This window comes from Belonocnema kinseyi, chromosome 3, assembly GCF_010883055.1.
Source record: "Belonocnema kinseyi isolate 2016_QV_RU_SX_M_011 chromosome 3, B_treatae_v1, whole genome shotgun sequence".
In the NCBI taxonomy this organism is placed as follows: domain Eukaryota; kingdom Metazoa; phylum Arthropoda; class Insecta; order Hymenoptera; family Cynipidae; genus Belonocnema; species Belonocnema kinseyi.
Genome location: NC_046659.1, coordinates 43,700,143 through 43,717,726, shown reverse-complemented (window position 1 = coordinate 43,717,726; position 17,584 = coordinate 43,700,143).

The following is a 17,584-nucleotide window of genomic DNA, read 5'->3' as shown; positions in this document are numbered from 1 at the left end:
TTTATACGGTCCTCCCATGTTGCCTTATCTATGCTTTCGATTATCTTATTTTGGAAATCTATTCGCACATCCGGTTTCTGTAGGTTCTCAATTTTGATTCGCATTTGTTTTGTTTTCTTGGGTCTCTTTTTTCTCCAACCCCGACTTAAGTTAATTTTTGAGATCAGAAGGTAATGATCAGTATTGCATTCAGGACCCCTCATGACCCTTGTATCTTTGACTAACTTTCTAAGTCTTTCATCCGCAACAACAAAGTCAATTATACTGCGGCTATTTCCTTCAGACCAGGTGTACATGCGGATCATTTTATGCCTAAACCAAGAATTTGTAATAAACAGACCCCTTTCTAAGCATAGACCAACTAATTTATCTCCGTTATAGTTTGTTCTTGGATCCCCAAAATTACCTAATACTCTTTCTGTATCCTGATTTTGGATGCCCACCCAACCGTTCATGTCTCCTAGTAGAATTATTCTTTCCCCATGTTCGCAGATGTTTATTGTGTCATTTAAAGTGTCCCAGAAGGCGTTTTTTACTTCTCTAGAATCACTATCAACCGGCGCGTAGCATGCTATAATAAATAGTCTTCTGATTCCTACTTTCATTCTAGCCCACAGCATTCTGGGGCTCTTGAATTGCAAAATTTAATATTAACCTCAAAATCTTAAGACGTTGCTACCGCATTTTGTATCAGCAATAGAATTTTATAACAAATTTTATGCTTTACAGGAAAATACTTAATTTTAATGTTTATATTGAATGAAAATAGTAACTAAAACATTAACGTACTCGTATAACTTAAAAATACACCAGTGATACTCTAACTTTACTCAATATCAGAAAAGTACCATTAAACTCCTTGCACTTCACCTTCAACACAAAACAGCTGCATAAAATACGAGTATATAGGCTTCCAATATTTTATATGCTTTTAAATAATATATGGTTTAAGAAATGTGGGATTAAATGAATTATGTTCAGTTTTATGGATTTATCAGCTCTTTATATCTGCTGACAATTTTGCCAAATACTCAATCTTTATTTTATAAAAACATAATTTTGAAAACCTTCAGCAATAGATACATAATATAGGGATGTAGGGGCACTTTCATTTTGAACAGATTATTCTCAATTTTAATTAAAACAGATGAACTTGACACCAAGTAGTAAAAGTTTTAACAAAAAATATGAATTTTCAATCACAAAGATTAATTTTCTATTACATTTTTTTTTAAAACAAATAATAAAATTTTCCACTCAATTAATTTTCAATGCAAGAACAATATTATAAAAAGTATTTAAAATAAAATAGAATTCCCTTAAAACTAGTCAGCTTCTATACATTATTTAGCAGAATCTCTCAGCGATTACAATTTATTTATAGTATATTATGCAAGAAGATTTTTCCGATCTAAGACAAAAAAAACGAATTTGGACATCTATGTTAAGAATAATAAAAAACAGATTAATTTTTCACCCATAAAATAATTTTTAAGTAAAAAGATGAAGTTTCAATAAAAAATATCAAATTGTAAACAAAAATAGAATAATTAAGTTTTTAGTTTATAAAAGTTAATATTCAATAAAAAAATTAAGTTTTCAACAGATTCTTTCGAATTTTAATTAAAACAGATGAAGTTGCCACCAAATAGTAAAAGTTTCAACAAAAATGATAAATTTCCAATCACAAAGATTAATTTTCTGTTTAGTGATTTTTTAAAAATAAATAATAGAATTTTTAACTAAATTAATTTTAGATGCAAGAAAAATATTATAAAAAGTATTTAAAAGAAGATAGAATTCACTTACAATCAGGCAGGTTCTACACATTATTTAGCAGAATTTCTCAGCGATTAAAATTTATTTTAAGAATAATAAAAAACAGATTAATTTTTACTTATAACATTAATTCTCTACAAAAATACTATTAGTTTTCAACCAAAAATAAAATAATTCAAATTTCCCATGAAGGAATCAGTTTTTAACAAACAAACAAAAATCAAGAAAATAGTTGAATCCTTAATAAACAAGATAAGATTTTAACAAAGAAAAATAATTTTCTACCTAAAAGACGAATTTTCAAATGAAAAAATTAATTTTTAATTGAAAATATAATTTTGTATCCTGACATTTTGCAGTTGAATTTTTAATAATTTTTTAACAAAATATTTGTACCTTAATCAAAAAGATCAGTTTTCAAACGAATAGTAGAGTTTTCAACTAAAAAAGATAAATTTTTAATTGAAAATATAAAAAAGTATAACCAGAAATATCTTTAATCTATTCTCTGAAATCGGAAGGCATAAATTTGGATCTTTAAAAAGACGTTGAATAGTGTGATCAATAAGAGACTGAATCTCAACCATGGCTCCTTCTTCTGACATTTTAATAATTGAAGGATAACAATCTTTTTTAATCAATAATACATTCACATATGAAGGATAAATGTCAGACTTTCTTTCTTTGGCCTGTAAGTAAATAGAATTATATTGATACTTTGATAGTCTGACCTGTTGCATTAAACTAAAGCCTCTTCTGAAGAGTATGGCACATATGATTCAAAGTCAGATTTACCTGAAATGTCTAAATTTTCAGTATCGTCAGAAGTTAAAAGAACGACTATAGCATTTGCCATTTTTTTCTTCCACTCTTTCGTAAACTTCGCATAAATGCATCCTGTATCTCAGCAGCCGTAAAACTCTCTTCAATGGACATTAATTTTCGTCTCTTTGTCGCAGCAGAAGCATCTTCGGATTTTGTATCCAAACTTTTTCTTGCTCCTTTTGCTTTTATCCCAAAAAAAGTAACAACGAAGTAAGTTTTAGCCACTTTTCAAACTGACTTTTTATACTTAAACATTCTTTCCATTTTTTTTTAAAGATAGGTAAAAAATACAAATTCAAAGGATTTGCTACTATTTCTAGATACCCAGTATCAAGATTGTACTCAGTTTGCATGAAACTTAACAAACTTTGCACGTCAGTACTCTCATTGGCCATAAGAAAATCACAAAGGACCTTCTTAACAGACCTTGAGAGTATCCATTTTTTATTAGAAGTAATAATACAAAAAATTGAAATATATAAACCTGCAGAAGATTTTTTGAAATGACGCCAAAAGCAAATCATATAATGATAATTTCAACGCAGCCTCTCTCAGTTATATAAAGGAAAATTATGATTTCTCTTTCGAGAGCGCGTGCGAGAGATACCCACCTAGCGGTGAACCTGGAACTGTACTTTTTAGTTGAGAGTCCCTTGTTCTTCATTTGTTTTTCATGAAGTTATGTACAAAACAAATGAAAGATAAGTGACTTCTGAATACGCAAGTACAGCGTTATTGCAGCTTATTTTTACTTGTTCCTCATTTATTTTTCAGGAAGTTGCATAAAACAAATGAAAGATGGGTGACTTCTGAAAACGCAAATACAGGGTTATTATTATGGACAGTTTGATACAGAAATTATTATTAACAATTACGTAAATTATTATTTAATGTCCCATATCCAATTTTGGAATCACTGTGAGTTTATTGTCGGATAATTTCAGTGGAAAAGCGTCCTTTTTGCATGTAAAAAAAAAAAGAAATCATAGTTTTGTCAAAAAAATTGTTTATAACAATCATCTAAATTATTCTTTATTTAATCTCGTTGGTTAGTCACCTCAATAAATGTCCCTCTAATAATTATTGAAGAAAAAAACATTTTTTTCTACGAGGAAACGGCCGATTAGGAGACTTGTTTCACTAAATTATTATAAAAAATCTGTATTGTTTATGTTTGATAAAGCTTAAAGTATATAAATAGATTTAAAGACAATGATAGTGAGTTTCTATCTGTATTTTTTCTTGAGATAAAAATTCACAAATCTAAAATGGTCAATTTTGTCACCATATTTGTTTATATATTGTTGCTCTGCGAACAAATTAAAAAAAGCAAACCACAATTCTTTACAAAAGTAATTGCCGAGCATTTATAAAAAAAAACTTTTAAATCGGTTAAGAAATACGACATGTGGGCGATTATGATCAGTAAATTCCTATTCCAGACCACTGTGCCTAGGCGCGCTCAAACTCACGAGCCACGGGCACACCGCATATTTTGATCAACCCTCCGAGTAATATTCAAAAATGCATTTTTTCAATTTTAAAATTAGAAGGTTCTCAATTTAAAAAATCGGGACCTAATTTACATAAATAGTAAGATGTATAAATTTCTATAAAATGTTATATAAAAAATAAAATAAAAAATAATTTTATTATACAATTTTATCGTTTGATTATAATTTATTTAATTCATAATTAATGATACAAACATAAAAATTTACTCATTATTGGTTACTTAAATTAATAATCATGAGGGAGGCGGTCTTCGTATAAAATTTAACTCTACTGAAACATTGTCATCTACGGAAAGAGATATTGAAATACTACGCCCGAATCTCCTAACGAGATAACAAGTTACTTTTTGAGAATCGGTTCTCACGATCATTCAAGACTAAATAAATAATGCACGAGACTCTTTTATAATAAAAATGATGTGGAAAGCTTATTCCATTGGAAAAGGAAATTTTAGTTGTTTTTAAACTCTACCAAAACTCATTAACTTCTCAGAGATTAAACAGAAAATTTGCAATTAAATTGTATTTGTTATTTTCCCAAATGGACATTTCATCTGCGAAAATATAATAATTAAATTTTCCTTAATAATTTCTTATTATTTTTTATGATCTAAATGATCAAGAATAATGGATAGTTGAATTTCCGAGGCCCACCATAGATAGAGATTTAAATGCCCGCTTTCAATAAGTGTAATAGCTAGGACTTTTTGTTCCACGAATTCCAGACTGTTTTTCCTGAAATCTGCGTGGTATTCCTGGACTATTAAATGTCTCGTGACGTCAGGCGGGGTCTCTCTAGCGATAATGCCCTTGCGAATGGCGATATAACAGTGACATACGCCCACGCGTTTAGATAAGATAGAAGGGCTATATATTGTAGCGCTTTGGCCCAGCGCACCAGTTCTTTCCATACTTTTTTACTACTTAGAATAAAGAAACGTCACTCTGACTGCGAGTTAGCGCGACCCCTTTTTAAAAAATCAAATCTCTTCTTGCCCCCGTCACATTTTGGCGATCCTGCCAGGATGGTGGCAAACGATCACAGCTAAAATGATCAAACTGCACCATCTTGAAACTAAATACCTGGAGCGGGTCAAGAAAGAAAAAGAAAAATTCTACAAGAATAAGGAAGAACTCCGAGGAGATATTTACGAATTTTTTCCTCGTAAAAAGCAGACAAGTAACCAAACTGGTAAAATTAGAGGTTGGACTGAAGTAAGCCCTATCTTACGTAAACCAATGGTCACGAAAACCTGAAAAAGGAACTTGGGTAAGCGACATACTGCTGTAAACCCTCGGGAGAAATTCCCAGAAGACGAACCCACTGCAAGCCGCCGATAAGCCGTGGTGTCACGCCTGGTTCACCATCCTCCTACGAAGAGGATAAGAAGAAGTAAGTAGCAGCAAGCGGGCGATACGTCGTGCCGTGACGCCTGGTTCACCATCTCTACGGACGAAGAGGACAACCACGCAGCCGCTACAGCAAAAAAGTAAGCATTTAATTTGGATAAATATTTGAATTTGTAAAAGTGCGGTCCTTTAGGTGAAAAATATTAGAAAAATTAAAAGTAGAACGAGAATTGTAAAGCGTGCGTGACACAGATGTCTATTTCTCGTAAAAACAGATAAGATAACAAACCTGGCTTTCGTCTCGTACAGAAAGGGCACATCCGTAGATTACGATACCCAAACTAGTGACTCTGACTCGACGGACGTGTTAGACGAAATCAGTACGCCCTTCAGAACCGCGACAATGGCATCCCCCGCATTCTTTTCTACTCCTCCGACAACAGAACAGATGCTACAAACCATCTTAGCCAAAATGAATAGTTACAAAATTGGTATGAGTTTCTTGACGAGGGAAATTGAAAATAGGGTGAAAGAAATCAGAATTCTAGCGGGCCGAGTCGGATTAAGAACCCAGGTATAAACAGATAGAGAGGATCCGGAACTAACATCAAGCGAAGAAGAAGGAAATAACATTAATCGAAACCGAGAACCTAGCCGTCCTACAGAGATAACTAATCGCTCTAGCAGCCCTAGACTCTACGCAAATGCCCAAATCCAAGAGCCTATTCATCACAAAAGTGAAGTATCTAATAACATTGTCCGGCGTACGCCCTCCGCGAATCCTGAAATCCAAAAGCCTAGCTTTTATAAGCTTTACGGGCAGGGTAATGTAGGGACAAAAGATTTCATCCAAATGGTAAAAAATACGAAAAAACGGTGTAGGCAAACCGATCTATTCTTAGACTTTGTGATAGCCGAAAAAATTCTAGGAAACGCGGAAAGATTTGTCAGATTTACCACCATCAATTCATACGAAGATCTTTTTGAAACCCTGAGTCAAAATAAAAAAAAAAAATCGGATCAGTCTCTGCGTTGAGAAGTAGGTTAAAAAGTTGTAAACAGGGACCCACGGACACCGTCCAGAATTTCAACCTGAGGTTTCGGCAGGGAGTAAATGAGCTGAATATGCGGTTCAAAATGGAAATTATAGACCAATGAAAAGAAAATTAGCGATCAACATCGAAGATAAAGAATGTGTAAAAAGATATTTATTGAACCTTAAACGCGAGACAGGGCTGTGAGTAAAAGCTCAAATACCCGGTAATGTAGCAGAAGCGCAAAATCATACGATAGAAATGGAGACGTGGCTGCGAGAAGCTCATCCTACGAGAAGACACACAGGATTTAAAGGGCCGATGCGGCATGCACCTCAAATCCCTCAAAAAACATTTTCACCCCCACAAAAAGTGCAGCATGTAACGCCCTCATATAGAACACAACAATTTGGAATTAAACCAGTCACCGGTACAGACAAATCAAAAGTTAATTGTCATAGGTGCGGAAAACCAGGACACTTTGCTAATCAGTGCCAATCACAACAGCAACGAAATCTTCCAACAGGAACATTCCAAAAGCGACCCCCGCAAGTGAGAGCTATTCAGGAAGAGGATCAGGGTCATTTTTTAGATCACAAAAAGATGAGTCAAGAGGAAGCAGACGAGCAGATCTACTACGAGGATACAGCTGAGTATCAGCCATATACGAAAAGCTCCAGTCATTCGTGGGACGAGGAACAAACGGATGTACTTATAGATTGCTCGTCGACTCTGGGTCATCCATAAACCTTATTTAAAAAAACGATACTGTGCGGCAACACCCCTTTTTGGATGAAAAAGAACTTCCTTATGGGTTACGATAAACATACATCGACGGAAGCAGTATACCTGAACTATTTTGATAAAAAACATCTTTTCCATGTAATTCACAACGACTTCCCATTACCTGAGGAAGGTAAAATAAGAATATCTTCTCTCATAAAGTTCCAAAGGTACGCCATCATCGCAAAATTTTTAATACTCGATTAGGTCAAACTGCCACTACACACCGATGGAACCTATGTTTCTGGGAGAACCGCAAAGATGAACAGCATCCAGCTAGAATCCAACTTAGATGCAGACGTTTAGATCGAAGAAGACGAAAATGTACCGTGCGGAATTTACAGAACACAAAATGGGAAACTACAGGTACCTTTCTTCAATTATTCCGATAGTACGGTAGAGTACTATCGATACACCGATGATGGACCTTAGATGGAGATCCTATACCTTGCACCAGTTTTACAGAACACGATATCATTTTAAAAAGAGGCAAAATTGTTAATATAAAAGCGTATCGACCGCCAGAAAGTCAGCAAAATTTTGTAAAAGAAGAGGTGGCCTCTTTACTCCAGCAAGGCATAATAAGGCTTTCAAGCTCACCTTTCCACTCACCGATATGGGTTGTACCCCAAAAAGGTGGGAACTTATGAATGTTTACGGATTACAGGGGAGTAAACCTCGATACCTATCAGAATACCTACCCTTTACCTGTATTAGATGACATTTTGGATCACCTGGGTAAATCAAAATTCTTTTTTGCATTCGATCTTTCATGAGGGTTTCATCAAATCCCTACGAAGGAATAATCTAAAAAGCATACTGCTTTCTCCACAAAAGACGGACAGTTTGAATTTAACAGGATGCCTTTTGGTTTAAACAACGCTCCGGCTACTTTTCAGTCACGCTACGTTTAAGACAGTGCCTCCTGCGAAGAACGTTCCGAATAGAAATTGACCGCCAAGACCTAAAGTGGCTTCACAATGTAAAGAATCCCTCATCCAGATTCCTCCGGTGGAGGTTAAGATTGGAAGAGTACTCGTACAAGCCGATCCAGCACATAAAAGGAAAAGAAAACAAGGTGGCTGATTGTCTTTCCAGATTGTTTCCAATAAGAAAGGACCCGTTACAGGAAGCTATGAAGAATACCGAGATTACCCCGAGGAACTGCAATCTAGACTACCCGATATAGAAATGCTTGACGCCCCGGGCGTTGAAGCGGATTTGACAACTCCTCCCCCGCATCAGTTAAACTTCGAGAATCCATCTGTGAAGGAAAAACCGAAACCAAAGATAATCAACGAGGAGGTGCTAGCTGGACTCGATAGGGAAGCGGAGAGAGAAGGAACGTCTCGAATACCGACGCGAGAAAATCTACCCGAATATGATAAAGAGTTATACGAACAGTTCCAGAATTAACTCAAGGAAAGAAGTGGTAATAATGTCTTAAAGAAACCAAACGAAAGAGAAAAATTGTGGAGAAAAATCCAAGATAACACCTTTAGAAAAGGTTAAAATTGAACAATTTATCCATTTCTTTAGCCGAAAATACGAAAATTATTTTAATATTCACTACTGCTTTTCACCGTTGAACGAACTGGCCCAACAAGAGAAACTCGAAATATTAAGGGAATACATATTAAGTGTACAGGACCAACTGACGAAATATTCGATGCTGATATCACTAAAAGATGCTAGGGCTGAATCAATTATCGAGGGACTCTTCGATCATTTTATTTATACAGGGTGTGTAAAAAGCCCCGAGACAGTTGGATATTTCCTCTGGAAAAATATTTTCCAAAAAAGTGAAGGTCATTCCTGAAATAAATTTCAACGAGAAATTCAATGGTGACCTTCATTTTGACCTTGAAGTTGACCTTTATGGCTTTCCGAAAGTCAACTTTGTTTTTCTTTTAATGGAAAGCCCTTTTTTACATCTTCAATCGATACAGCTGAAAATTCTACGTTCAGGTACGTATCCAAGTTATAGGTCAATTTTAACGTTCAAGGTCAGTTGGAGGATATTTGAAATTAACAATGTTTTGCAAGAAGTCAGTGTAATTCCTGAAGTAAATTTCAATGAGCAATTCAACGGTGATCTTTATTTTGACCTTGCAGTTGACCTTCATGGCTTTTGGAAGGTCAACTTTGTTTTTTTTTAAAATGGAAACCCCCTTTTTTACATCTGCAATCGATAGAGCGGAAAATTTTACATTCAGGTACGTATCCAAGTCATAGGTCAATTGTAACGTTCAAGGTCACTTAGAGGTTATTTAAAATTAGAAAAGTTTTCCAAGAGGTTAGTGTAATTCCTGAAGTAAATTTCAACGAGAAATTCATTGGTGAGCCCTGTATTGCTCTTTGTGATAATAGTCAAGGTTTTTCAAGGTTTCTTCCAAGCGAAGTTTACGTTTAGCATTACCCAGGAACAACGACGTGGACGTAGTAAATTCTGTTCCCTTTGGGGTGTTTGATTAGCGCGATTCCCCTTGCCACTCACGTTTCGGAGTGCTTAATTAGCGTGAGTCCCCTTGCCTCTCACGTTTCGGAGTGCTTGATTAGCGTGAGTCCCCTTGCCTCTCACGCTTCAGTGAAGGTGTTCGAACTGAAAACCTTCAGTTTCTTGACAAAAATCTATGCGATTGTAAAAATAAGTTACAGTATTACGAATCATCTCCCTATCAATCAGACTGGCCTGTTGCAGAATCCGATTCTGCAATTCGTCTAAGCTTTGAGGTTGCGTTGAGTATACTGTGCCCTTTAAATAACCCTAAAGAAAATAGTAGAGAGGCGTCAGATCAGGAGATCTAGAAGGCCACTTGATTTCACCCCTTCTTCCAATCCACCTTTGAGGGAACTTGAGTATCCAAATATGCTCGAACCTCCCTACCGTAATGAGCCGCTGCTGCGTCCTGCTGGAACCAAATATTATGAAAATTATCGCCTATAATCTCTCTTATTCATGGTACAACGCAATTGGGGACATAGCTAAGACACTGTTCGGAACTTTAAGTAATAACTACCTTCAACATATTAATGAGGAATTCGATCAATTATACACAGACAATAAAAATATAGCTTAAGCCTTGCAGAATCATACCAAAATATTAAAAGTATTATTGGATTCTTCTTCTATTAATTACAGTGAATTAAAAATTCAATTAAAACAAGAAATTTGTAACGCCGAATAATTCAGAAGAAGCCTCAATAGAGCCATTTTAATAGAAGAATTAGCATAAGATATTAATACATTATTAACAGCAATAAATAACGGAAAGTATGGAATTGTGCACCCCCAGATACTAACACTGCAAATGTTAAACGGATACTATTCGGGAATTCGAAACAATGCATAGAACTAAGTATTACCTCGAAGCCGAACCCTGATAGTTATCAACACATTATCGATATCAGCAGAGTCAATGTAGCGATCATCATTCAATCTCTTATATAGGTCATCAAAACACCCATATTAGAATCAGAAGAATACATTATCAACCACATAATCCTTATTCTACAAAAAATACAAAATATCCACCTTGCCCTTATTCCCGAACACGAATTTATACTTCAAACTAAAACTGGATATGTACCTACTGATAAAGCCACACTAAATACATGTAAAGGCTTAGCCAACTATAAAATTTGCCATCGAAATCAACCGGATTATAGACTAATAGAGACAGACAATTCCGACGCCAGTATAATTAAAAAATCACAAGAGGAAGCCAGGTGTACCTGTACACCTTTTAAATTACACAACGAAAGTTACATTTTAACCAACGAAGGGTACATAAAACTACCTACGCGTAGACTTAACTTACACCTCGTATGCGGGAACTCATTAACACCGGTAAAATTAACCGAAAATACTCTACTTTAAGGACCAGGTTGTACAATTTTGACAGATAATGTACAATTGTATTTAGAAAGAAACTTAAGAGTATAAAAAATTTTTATAAGCAATATGTCATATAATGTATCTTACGATAAAAATTCACTAGATATATTAGAGGACCATCTAATCACTCTACCTAGAGAAGTAAACGTCGATGTACTTAAACAAATGAGACTGAGTTGAAACGACACCGAGAATTTGTTAAGTAAAATAGGGAGTCATCATCGATTTTCAACTTTATCAGAGAAAGCTCTCAAATGGTTGAAATACCTAGGATATGCTAGTATAATATTAATCACGTTATATACATCCTACAAATGCGGATTCTGGAAATTGATAACAAAATGAATTCCAAGAAAGATTTGCGTATTCTGGGTGAAGACCAACGTTCATAATGCTCCTTCGCCTACTGTTATTCGCCCACGCATTTAGATAAGATAGAGGGGCTATATATTGTAGCGCTTTAGCCCAGCACACCAGTTCTTGTCATACTTTTTTACAACTTAGAATAAAGAAACGTCGCTCTGACTACGTGTCAGCACGAACCCTTTTTAAAATCTCAAATCTCTTATTTCCCCCGTCACTGTGACACGTATAAATCGAGCACGTGGTAGCAGTGAAGCGATCTGCCAAACAAATTGGTCTCTCGTTTGGATATACAAAACGTCAACACACCGGATTTAAATTAAATTAAATCGCCTCGTATTAGAGAACAATCTAAACGATTTCAGTGACTGTGAACTCGGCTGCTAAATTACTATAAATTTTAGAATATCAATATTTATAATAGATTAATATTAAATCAAATAATGTAAACCTTGCTTTTCTTAAAACCTATAAATAAATTAATTTAGAGTCCTTATGCTTCTTGCATAAAAGCTTCATTCATTTCAATTTAGGAAAATCCCTTTGCATGGATCAGAGCTAATTTAATTTCCTTAAAAATAATGCGCAAGTATAAAAATAGGTATCTACCCGGGCTCTTAGAAGTAAACCGCAGTTTAGTTCTTAAGAAGAATTAATTTACTGACGCATCGGTGACCAATAACAGACGAGTTTTCTCGTTGAGAGCGGCAATTTAAGCCCTCTCCCCGTATGTAGCCAGGGGAAGCTCCACCCCGGTGTCACGTGGGTCACCTGTGCGCCCTGCTGTTAGTGGCACTTTGCAGAGGCATTCACCGCATATTACTTATTATGTCGGTAAGCCACATTGATTAGTTACTGACTGGTGATACGTTAAGTTCCACTAAACTGAAACTCTTTACTACATCTAAAAACTCCAAATTGCTAATTCTACATGCGAACACGCTATATAATCATATTTATTAAAAAAAATAATTATATTAAATTTCAACTCAATATGTTTATCAATTAAAACTTTTAATGTCTTCAAATGTATAGTTTTATGTAGCCGAATTTCTACCGCCTTTTTTTCAAAACAACAAAATAATATTATTCATAGAGAGTAAATTTGAATTGCAAAATAACTAATTTTTTTCTGAAAAGATGTAGTAGCTAAAAATATTTATTACGATATAATCACATTTTAATTTAATATAAAAGTACATCTTAGGAATCTAAATATTTTCTTGATGCAAAATTCATTCAAATAATTGATTCATTAATTGACAATAATAATTCAAATTCTCAACATAAAATTTGTATTTAATATTTTTAAGTATTTAATGACTTAGTATCGGCTATTTGATGGACTTGTTCGACTGGTGAAGATTGCAGGGGCATAGTATTCAGTGCACGCGATCTTCGGGTTGAGAGGCATGGTGGATCGGGCAGTTTTCGCCGGGAGCGCCATCTAGGCTTATAATATCTTTTCTATATTCAACAGGAATATCCAACCGCCATTCTGGTTCTTGGACAATTCGCGGGAAAGACTGCGATAAGCATATCGTACAGTTTAATTAAAATTAAGTTTAGAATATAAGAAAAATGGTCTGCTGCAGTGCTCCGTTTTGTAAAAATATAAGCGAGGATGGATTTACAGCTTACCGTTTTCCACTAGGGCAAAGAGAAAGACTGTCAATGTGGATCATAAATTGTAGACGCGACAAATGCAAACCGAATTTAAATTCAAGATTATGCGAAGTTAGTACTAATATTTATGACTATCAAAATGTAATTCAAATATAGGGAATTTAAAGATTATGTTTATATGTAATTAAATTACCTATGAGCATTATTTTGAAATGTTAAAGCGAAATGAGATCCACAAGAAAGTAAGGTTAGGAACCCGTTTTTCTACGGAACGACGCACATTAACTCACGCAAATAAACAAGACGTTGAAAGAGTAAAGTATTAATGTTTGACCTACAGTATATTTCTATTTTATTATTTGTTAGTATTTATTTGAAAAATCATATAATTATATTTTATCGCACGCCTATTTCTAAACTGAGTACAATTTCGTTTTCAATCATAATTTTTTCAAGAGATACTTTTTGGCAAATGTGTGGGTGAAAAAATCATTCAGTCGAATTTAAATATTTCATATATTATATCGCATGTAAGTTTATTTATAATTTATGTTTTGACAATAATGCTTCAATGTAATTTAAAAATAAATAATCTATATCGTGTGAGTGTAGTTACATAATTCGATATCAATTTAGCGATTTTAAATTTGGGGGGAACCAGAATGGCAGCTTGCATATTCCCATCTAATATAGTACCTTATCGCTGCTACTTATCTGCACCGGTTTCTCTACCCTGCTGCACACGCCAAACAAACTAACCTCCCAGGCAATGTATTCCTTGAATTTTTTGTTAAGAGTTAGCATTTCAGAGAAAACTATTATGTTTTAAAAATCAATGTTCAAATTTAGAAGTATTACACACACACATTCGAAAATGAATTTCAATTATAAATATTTTTAAATCTTTTTAATATTCTTTTGGAATGTCTTCTGTTTGACTAACGCACATGAGGCACGTTAAATAAGATTTTAAAAGTGAGGTTAGGTTCGAGAAAATATTAAAAGCATTTAATTTATAATGTTGCTAATTCGGACATCCATATATTTTGTATAAAGTAATGGTTTAAAATAATGTGAATGCATGGGAAGTTGACGCAAAACTTTAGAAATGGAAATGATTTTCATGCAGTTTGAGAGGAACAAATGAAGCCGGACGTCCCTAAATTCAAAAGTCACTAATTTCGCAATATATGACATTCGACCTTGACAATATAAATATCGACACAGTTTCTTTTTAATATTCTAAAATCAGGTAAAAATTATAAGATCTTTTAAAGATACATATTGCTGTTATAAATTTAATAATTTTTCCATATAATTTAAGTCGAACTGCTAAACATTTTACAGTATTTCTGTAATTTGTAATATTTATTATACATTTTATTGAAAACTATCAGTCGTATGGTATGAACATCTTCAACATAAAATTTTTGCTATTGAAAGATCTACAATTTTTATTCAAAATTTTTATAATTTACTTGAAAAACGGAAAAACATTACATTTTTATAGTTTTTTATGGGTTTTTGACCTTAAAAATCAAATTTGTGGGTATTTTGACTATCATACTTGTGACCAGCGCGTCAAACTAACAATTCTGTGCTTCCGAACTCGCAATGTACTTTATGCTTTTGACATTTAAATTTTGATGTAAACAAACCAATATCACGACAATAACAGAAGAATTGACATAATCTTGTATAAGCTAACCCGGCAAGATGTGGTTCCAACGCGAACCACAATATCTGCCCCCTTGCGACCACATGTGGAAAATCCAATCGGGCCCAGACCGGAGCTTGGGAATAAGTTGGGAAATTTCTACACGGGATACTAAACAATTGATAAAAAAGTTAGATTTTTGCATTATTTGTCGAGTAGTTCTGCTGAATGTAAAGAAATTTTCTAGCGAATCCTGCTGGATAATAAAATTATCAGCAAATCTTTTTATGGCTTGGTGGTTGAATGGAAGAGCAAACATCCGTCTACACTATACATAATCGATATATATTTTTATCATACATGATAAAGTTCTAATTTTCGTTAAATTGGCAGTAGATTTTATATTTATAAAGTTTTCATTAACTTGGAAGAGATACAGTTTTTTTCTATTTGGAAGAGGCCATTTTTTATTTTTAAGAGTTTTATTGTGTTTGAGGAAAGAATTTTTTATTTTCGTTTTTTTTTGGTCTGAATTAAAAGAGGATAATTAAAAAATATATAAAATTCTAATTTTTGTTAAATTGACAGTAGATTTCATATTTGTAAAGTTTTTATTGAGTTAGAAGAGATACATTTTCTTTCAATTGAAAGAGGCCATTTTCATTTCAAGACTTTTATTGTGTTTGAAGAAAGAATTTTCCAGACTTCCGTTTCCGGCGTGAAAGTATTTCGTAGCGGTGATTGTGTGTTGATGAATTTGGTAAATTGTAGTGAGATTTGAAGTGAGTTAATGGGCAAAGTATGAAGGAAGTGTGTTTGAGTGAGAGTTTATGTGACAAAGATAGTAGAATTAAAAAAGTTAGCCATATTTTGAGTGTTTGAGTCAGTTTGTGGATTACCTGGGAGGTTAGTTTGTTTGGCGTGTGCAGCAGGGTAGGGAACCTGGTGCAGATAAGTAGCAGCGATAAGGTACTATATTAGATGGGAATATGCAAGATGCCATTCTGGTTCCCCCCAAATTCAAAATCGCTAAATCGATGTCGAATTATATAAACACACTTACATGATATAGATTATTTATTTTTAAATTATATTAAAGCATTGTTATCAAAACATAAATTATAAATAAACTTACATGTGATATAATATATGAAATATTTTAATTCGACTAAATGATATTTAACCCACGCATTTGCCAAAAAGTAGCTCTTGGAAAAATTATGATTGAAAACGAAATTGTACTCAGTTTATAAATAAACGTGGCTAAAATTATAATCATATGATTTTTCAAATAAATATTAACAAATAATAAAATAATAATAGACTATAGGTCAAACATTGATACAATACTTTTTCACGAGTTTATTACGATAGCTATTTATATTTCACAGCATACGTCCTGTTTATTTGCGTGAGTTATTGTGCGTCGATCTGTAGAAAAACGGGTTCCTAACCTTACTTTCTTGTGGATCTTATTTCGCTTTAATATATTTAAAAAATGCTCATAGGTAACATAATTACATGTAAACATAATCTTCAGATCCCCTATATTTGAATTATAATGTGATAGTCATAAATATTAGAACTAACTTCGCGTAATCTTGAATTTCAATTCGGTTTGCATTAGTCGCATCTACAATTTATGATCCACATTGACAGTCTCTCTCTTCGCCGCAGTAGAAAACGGTAAAGTGTAAATCCATCCTCGCTTCTATTTTTACAAAACGGAGCACTGTAGTAGACCATGTTTCTTATATTCTAAACTTAATTGTAATTAAACTATACGATATGCTTATCGCACTGTTTCCCGCGAACTGTTCAGGAACCAGAATGGCGGTTGCATATTCCTGTTGAATATAGCAAAGATATTATAAGCCTAGATGCGGTACGTGTATAGTTCGACTAACTAATTGTAGACGGCGCTCCCGGCGAAAATTGCCCGATCCCCCCAAGCATCTCAAGCCGAAGATCAGACATACCAACTACTTTGCCCCTACAATCTTCACCCGTCGAACAAGTCCATCAAATAGCCGATACTAAGGCGCTAAATACTTGAAAATATTAAATACAAATTAATAATATTATTTTGTTGTTTTGAAAGAAGGCGGTAGAAATTCGACTACATGAATCTATACATTTGAAGACATTAACAGTTTTAATTGATACACATATTAAGTTGAAATTTAATATAATTAATTTTTTAAATAAATATGATTCTATAGCATTCTCGCATGTAGAATTAGCGATTTGGAGTTTTTATATGTAGTGAAGAGTTCCAATTTAGTGGAACGTAACGTATCGCCAGTCGATAACTAATCAATGTGGCTTACCAACATAATAAGTAATAAGCGGTGAATGCCTCTGCAAAATACCACTAACAGCAGGGCACACAGGTGACCCAAGTGACATCGGGGCGGAGCTTTACCTGAATACATGCGGGGAGAGGGCTTAAATAGCCTCTATCTGTCTATTATAATATACCCTGATTATACTTCTTTTTCAAATTTTCATGTCCTAATTCAAAATTTTAATTATTTTGTAGAATTCCTTGTCCCAGATCTGAATTATAATTTTTTCGAAAAATCTCTGATCCAATTAAGAAATACATACAATTGCTTTGAAAAATTTCCTGTTCCGATTCAAAATTCTGGATGTGTTGAATTGTATTATGATCGTGCTGCTTGCCCGGAGTTTTCGTTATCCGAAGAGCCGTACCATAGATCTTGCGCATTAAAATTCAAGAGATTCAATGAGG